The sequence below is a fragment of the Rhinatrema bivittatum genome, chromosome 1 (genome assembly GCF_901001135.1).
Source record: "Rhinatrema bivittatum chromosome 1, aRhiBiv1.1, whole genome shotgun sequence".
NCBI lineage: Eukaryota > Metazoa > Chordata > Amphibia > Gymnophiona > Rhinatrematidae > Rhinatrema > Rhinatrema bivittatum.
In genome coordinates this window covers 512,005,984-512,013,595 of record NC_042615.1, presented here as the reverse complement: position 1 = coordinate 512,013,595, position 7,612 = coordinate 512,005,984, and positions in this window count along the sequence as shown.

The following is a 7,612-nucleotide window of genomic DNA, read 5'->3' as shown; positions in this document are numbered from 1 at the left end:
TTTTTTATATTCTCTTATTGCTTACTAGACGGGCAGTCAGCGACAGCGCATCGGCTCGGGTACCCCGGGAAGTTTATCATGTGTTAAAGAAATAAAAGCTGCGGCCTTTTGATACCAATAACAGTTTCGGGGTTTTCAATTTTGCATGGTAAATGTGTAAGTGGTGACATGTGGGGAAAAAGGGGGCACCAAGGACAGGGACGCCGGACACTAAGGGTAAGTGGCGGCTGCTAGCATTAATTGGTGGACCCGAGCCTCCTGGCCTGAGCCCACCCCATAACGGACGCGCCGCCCTCGCAGGAGGAAGGCGGCGCGATGGCGGAGGGGGGAAGAGGAGGAGGAGGAGGGAGAGAAGCACATGTGCGCAATGACGTGTCATCGGAGGCGACGATGGTGACGACCAATGACGTCGCCAGCCTTTTAAATGGCCAAGGAACAAAGAAAAAAACCCTTTTCCTGAGCCAGCACAGAGGAAACCCACCCACCCGCCCCGAGGAAGGGCAAGGAAGAATGATATGCTCAGGGATTTCGAATAATGGTAGCATAACAATGTTAACATGAATACTGCCAACAGTTAGCATACCTCTGTTAATGAATATTGAAAAATATGTGTGCAATGTTGGGGTTAATGTCGCAGCTGGGAGGGCGGTTACCCAGGCCGGTTGGATAATTTGTAAGTGGTGCCCTTGGCATGACTGGACGACTTGGTAGCCTAGCCAGTCAGCGCCGGGGGAGGCGCAGTAAGGTGGGGGCGCGGAACACGCCAATGGTGGGGCCCCCCTTTGAGCAGGGACACGGCAGGGGCCCACGGAAAGAAATGATGCCTGGCTTGGTTACTATGGTGGGCAGTCAGCAACAGCGCATTGGCTCGGGTACCCCGGGAAGTTTATCATGTGTTAAAGAAATAAAAGCTGCGGCCTTTTGATACCAATAACAGTTTCGGGGTTTTCAATTTTGCATGGTAATTGTGTAAGTGGTGACATGTGGGGGAAAAGGGGGCACCAAGGACAGGGAGGCCGGACACTGAGGGTAAGTGGCAGCTGCTAGCATTATGTAGAGGGTTTCCAACTTAATTCCAATTTTGAAAAGGGGTCTACGGGTGATCCACAAAACTATTGTACATACCAGTGAACCTGAAGTCAGTGCCGTGCAAAATGGTAGAAACTATTATAAAGAACAAAATTATTGAACTTATAGAAAGTCATAATTTAATGGGACAAAGCCAACAAGGATTTAGCCAAGGGAAATTGTGCTTCACCAATCTGCAACATTTTTTTGAAGGTGTAAATAAAGATGTGGAAAAAGTTGAGCATTTGACAGAATCCATCATAAAAGATTTCTGAGAAAAAAAATAATGGGATAGGAAGCAATGTCCTATTGTCAATTGGGAACTGGTTAAAAGATAGAAAAAACAGAGAGTAGGGTTAAATGGTCAATTTTCTCAAGGAGAAAGGTGAATAGTGGAGTACCCAGGGATCTGTTCTGGGACTACTGCGTTTTAACATATTTATAAATAAACTGGAAATGGGAATGAGTGAGGTGATCAAATTTGCAGATGACACAAAATTATTCAAAGTTGTTAAATCATAGGAAGATTGTGAGAAGTTGCAAAAGGACATTTGCAAGACTGGGAGACTGGGCATACAAATGGCAGCTGACATTTTTTTTTTTAATTTATTTAACGCTTTTCTATACAGATGTTCGCTTGCACATCACATCGGTTTACAGTAAAACAATCAGAGGCATGAAAGGAAATTACATCTTATTTATTTATTTATTTATTTATTTATTTAATTTATTTATTAACTTTTATTTACCGACATTCGTGCAGCACATCATGCCGGTTTACAATGAACTCAGGTGGAAAATACAGTGTAACGATAAAACAATATTTATAATAATGATAGTAAATAAATAACTGGCAATAACAATTAACAATGTGGGGATGGGGAAGAGAGGAGAACAAAGGCAAATAGAGAGATGAGAAGTAAAGGAATGAAAACTATAGGAATAGAGGGAAACTATGTACAGATGACGGAGTGCACAGGTCTCATTAACTTGAGTATAGGTATCAGTAACTTAAGTACAGGTTTCATTTACTTAAGGAGGGACTCATGAGGACTTGAAAGCCACCAGTATTACTTGGGCTAAGGTGTTCATTCGGAGAAAGGTTATTTGAGGGAGATTGAAAGGTGTACGGGGGGGTAGGGGGTAGAAGGGGGAAGGGGGCGGTTGGGAGACAATTTACTTACTGTAAATACTCAATAGTAGTTTGGCCAGGAAGTTTTTCTGTCACCTTAAAGCAATAGGTTACCTAAACAACAATCATCCAAGGTTTCAGACTCTAACCTAACTTCATTTCAAGAAATGTGATGGGAGAAGAGGGCTGAGAGCTAAACACAAGTACAGTATTTAGGATGAATCACTCCATATATAAATTTAGCTGACATGTTCTTATACTCATCCATTATTCAAACAGATCCTCATTAAAGACAGCATTAGATAATTGGATTCATTTGGTTAAAAGAAGAAAATAAAAAGGGCACTGTCTAAGAAAGTTCTGCTTTCTAAGACAATGCATAGTGGCCCCAGAATTATTTTATTTTATTTTTTTAAATTCTGCAGCTGTTAAAACTAGCCAGTTAACAGAGCTTAAAAGAAAAAAAAAAAAAAAAGTCCTTTGCGTACTCAAAATCATTCGGTACAAGTTCCTTCATGTGCTTTTCTCACTAATTATAAACAAGCGTTTTGCATGACCAACAGAGCAATGGAATCTTTCATCTATTATTACTTTTAAATATAGTCTGTTCAACGGTATGTGTGAACTCAGACTAGTACACTGACATAAGTGCGATTACACAGTACAAATACAATTGAGAAAACATACTTAAGAGGGAAACTTCTGGGCATAGCTACATGGTGCATTTGATGTATGAGCATCAGAGTTCTCAGAGCTTTCATAAAATAAACACGTTACATACATGTCAGAGAGTATGTATCAAGACATGGCTGTTTAGGCAAGCTTTCCCGAACTCCAACTAATACGCCTCGCCAGCAAAATATCCTACACAGCAGCTGTATATATTGTATGCTGTATATATTGTATACTTGTATATAATTAACTTCTTCTATCTCTCTTTATTTCCTCCACCCCAGTTCAATAGTCCTTGTTAATTGTAACTGCATCTCTTCATCACGTTTATCTATGTTCTTTGTTGTATTTATTGCACCCCTGTTTTTTTTATGTAAACTGACATGATGTGAGCGCTTCATGCATGCCGGTATAAAAAAAACCTAAATAAATAAATAAATGTCAAAGACTAACATCTCACTTGTAGAGGTCTGGAAGCACACACAAATCTAGATAAATGTTGCAAAGAATGGCAGATTGGTGCAGTCTAGTGTTTGCTGTGATAATGAATACCAGTAAGGGTTCATTTACAAACGGGTTGGAAAACAGATGCTCAATTTTGCCAGCGTCCGCCTTCCGAACCAGTGGCTGTCAGTGGGTTCGACAACCAACGCCGGCTGTCAGACCCGTTGACAGCCGCCGCTTCCGCCAATAAGGAGGTGCTAGGGAAGCGCTAGTGTCTCTAGCGCCTCCTTATTAGCGCGGGCCCTAATTTAAATAAAGAATCGCATGCCCAGGAGAGGGGCCCAGGCGCTCGTCAGGAGAGTGGGCGCTCGCCTCGGAGCGCCCGCTCTCCTGCGGAGTTTACTGAATCGGCCTGAAAGTGGTTGTGAAAAGGTGCCTGCTGAAATGAATGGCGTTCTGGTCCCATTAATGGCACTGGAGAAGGACAGGCTAGGGCAAACAGTATATTGGGATCCTAGAATAACATATCTACTATTATATGTTTAGAAAAAAAAGATCTCTGAAAAGAAATGCATACCCTCTGTGCACTGGGAATGCAGCAAGAGGTAAAACATATATCCTTCCCGATTAAAATGCCACTGCCTAATCAATTTTAAAATTCTTGAAGCAAATTCCCTCTCACCCCTCCAGATTTAGCTACATTGATAACAATATTCCAGATGGAATGAGATGAGACCTTGTCATGCAAGCTGACTAGTGTAATTTGTGACATCCCAGCTAGCAAGGATAAGCAGAAGTCTCTCTCTGTCTTGGGTAGCAGAGCAGACTCCATAATTTTAGGAGAATTGTGGGGCAACTGCACACAGAATGAGTTTCAACTGACAGTTCATTGAGAAGTACAACCACTTATCAAGTGAGGTTTAAAGTGCTGCGCAGTAGGCCAGGGCATAGATTGTAAGCTTGCTAGATCTCCATGCAGAGGAAAACACCTGTCTGAACCCACAGGAGCTTGGGCTGGTTTGCAAGAATGGGAGGGCTCCCCGCTACTGATGGATCTCCCCCCCATGCAAACTGGCATACAGGCACCTCAATTCTTGTGGAAAATAGAAGGACTCCTCATGCCACTCATGGAGGAAAAAACTATTTCCAATTCAATTAATCATAACAGTCAATGCTCCCCTCTATAACTACCATTTACATTTTTGCAACATGAATGTAACGCATTTGTGTATATATTGCATTGAAGATTGAATAAATATAAAATTGCATATATTATAACTTCTATAAATATAAAATCAGAACACACATTAAAAAAAAACCTATTTGTAGATTATGTAGATTTAACCCAAGCACCCTATCAGATACTGCAGAAACTCAGGTGAGGGAGTTACCCTGGCCCATCTAAGGTTGGCTGCACAAGCATTGTTTCTGTTTTGCAAATATTTTAGTAAAATACTTTATTGTAGTTTGGTTGTAAAAATAAAAATAGAATCGGGGTTCGTATGTTATATCAAATTTACTTTTTAAATGTTTCTGCTTGCTTGCTGATGAATGTCAGCACAACTACGCCTGTAACAGCCAAGACCTCGGGTATGGTGTCTCTTCCCACCACAAACACATACAATGTTTTATGAAAAACATTTACTGCAAATATTTAACATGAGACCTCCTTCCAATTCACTATCTCCCCAAATATATTCAGGCCTTCTTCTATCCTCTATTCTGCAAAGTGATAACATTTCCAGTCTGAACATAACCAATAAACATATACCACAGAATCCTGGCTCCTCACACAAAAGTCTGTTCCTAAACATTTTTCATAACTTTGGTGATGTCAGTGTGCAACTGTTTGGTTTTTTGGTTTTTTTTATGGAGCAGCAGGACTGGTTTATGGGGATGCAATAATACTCTTTTCAAAACTGATAAAATTGTATGAGGCGGCAATGAGCCAAAATGCTATTTAAAAGGAAAGAATCAAAGAGTTTGCAGTTACATGGGCTTCTAATAAATGCCAAATAAATGAACACTGGCAGCAACATTACAGGTGCTACAGGCTCTTCTAGGGACAGTGACTCCCATTTATAAGGCTGCTTTTGGGAGCCGAATGCTCTCCATCACAAGTAGGGATAGTGACAGCGAGGAAGGGAATAAGGCAGTAAGTACAGAATATCACAGACAAGCGACCCTGCATGCGAGTCCAGAACTGCTCTGAATACCTGAAGGGTCTCAGAAAACCACTGAAGGGTAGTTTAGAACTCATTATGCTGACCAGAAATTTGCTGCCGCTCCCACACAGCTGTATAATGTGCAACCCATAAAGTCCTCGCAAAACTAGTCTGGAGAACAATGCTTTAGAAATTCAGATTTCGCACTATGGTCTTTTCCCCCCAGCCTGCTCTATTTTCGAAGGCCAAGTTAAATTTGCTTTGGAATACAATACATCTGCCCCATAATGTGATCAAAACAGTTCATTACATTATAAGGACATGGTCTGACCCATTACACTTTCCTGAGCAGGGGTGGATTGGCCTATCGGGGGATCGGGCATCCCTCGGTGGGCCAATTGCTCCAGTCACGTGGTCTGCTGTGCGCGGCCGTGACAGAGCCGCGCTCGGCAGACCACGTGATGTGTCCTGGCCCAGCCTGGGCAGCGAATACCCGGGCCGGTCCGACATCGTGAGTCCGCCGCTGTTCCTGAGCCAATATTGCTGACACTGCCACACCATCTCAGCCGACCTGAGCTCACAAAATTACACACATGGAACAGGGCCAGCCCCACCACCCCAACTACTAACAGAAGCAGGCAAGCTAGTGCTAAAAAAACAAACAGTGGCGCTGCCAGTAAATGAGAGAACACACATGCAAGGAAGTTACTAGGAGCTGTCTGGTTATTCCAGAAAGTTTTGCCAATGGATAAGTCTCATCATGGAGCCATCTTCTCTCTGTGGTGTGCAGAATCACATGAAGGCAAGCAGTCTACTTCAGTACCATTTGGAAGAAAGGGTTTTCTAATTCCCTCAATCTCAGTGTTATGGAGTTCCTGGATTTGGAAGGGATGCAAACACAAAAAAAAGGACTGAACCAATGATTTTCCCTATAAATTCTTATCTAACACTTTGGGACATGTGCAAAGCTGTCATCATCTCTTCAAAGATGGCTCCCTTCACATTGGAGCCTCTCAGGTTGGCTTCCTGTAGGTCACAACCGGATAGATCACAATTCTCTAAGTCAGTTCCTGCTAAGGTACCCCCTCGGAGGTTACAGTTTTTCAGTTTGGCATTTTTTAAGGTGGCAACTCGCAGGTTAATTCCTGTCATCTGACTCCCTTCCATATCCACACCCTTTAAGTTATCACCTTCTAGGTTAGCCTTAAAGCTAACTTTTACATTTAATTTAATTACATTTAATGTAGACAAGTGAAAAATGATACACTTAGGGATAGATTTTCAAAAAATACGTGCGGGTGTACATGTGCACGCGCTACCCGGCGCACACACATGGACACCCGCATGTTATAAAATCGGGGGTCGGTGCGTGCAAGGGGGTGCACACTAGTGCACCTTGTGCGTGCAAAGCCCACAGCCTTCCCCCGTTCCCTTCCCCCTAGCCTGACCTTCCCACCCCTTCCCTAGCCTTTCTGCCCCTTAACCCTAGCCTAACCTAACCCCCACCCCCAAATTGTTGTCTCACCTTTTGTTTCTGCCTGGAGGCAGGCGCAGGTTGCACACGCCAGCAACCTGCTGGCACGCGATCCTCTGACACAGCAGCAAATGGCTACTGTACTGCAGGCCTCTGGCCCCACCCCCGCACGGGCCGCCCCTTTTGTAAAGCCTTGGGACTTAGACACGTCCCAGGGCTTTATACACGTCGCCGGGCCTTTATAAAATAGGCCCGGCGCGCGTAGGGCTTTTAAAATCCGGCCCTTAGGGAAGAGCAAAATAAATTATAGCTACATAATGCAAGGTTCCACATTAGGAGTCACCACTCAGGGAAAGGATTTAGGTATCATCGTGGCTAATATGTTGTAATCCTCAGTGTGTGGAGATGACCAAGAAAGCAAATATAATGCTAGGGATTATTAGAAAAGGGATGGACAATAAAATTGAATATCATAATGCCTCTGCACTGCTCCAAAGTACAACCTCATCTTGAGTACTGTGTGTAATTCTGGTCACCAGATCTCAAAAAGGATATAGCAAAATTAGAAAAAGTACAGAGAAGGGTGATCAAAATTATAAAAGAGATGGAGCAGTTCCTCTATGAGGAAAGGCTAAAAAGGTTTGGACTCTTTTTGGA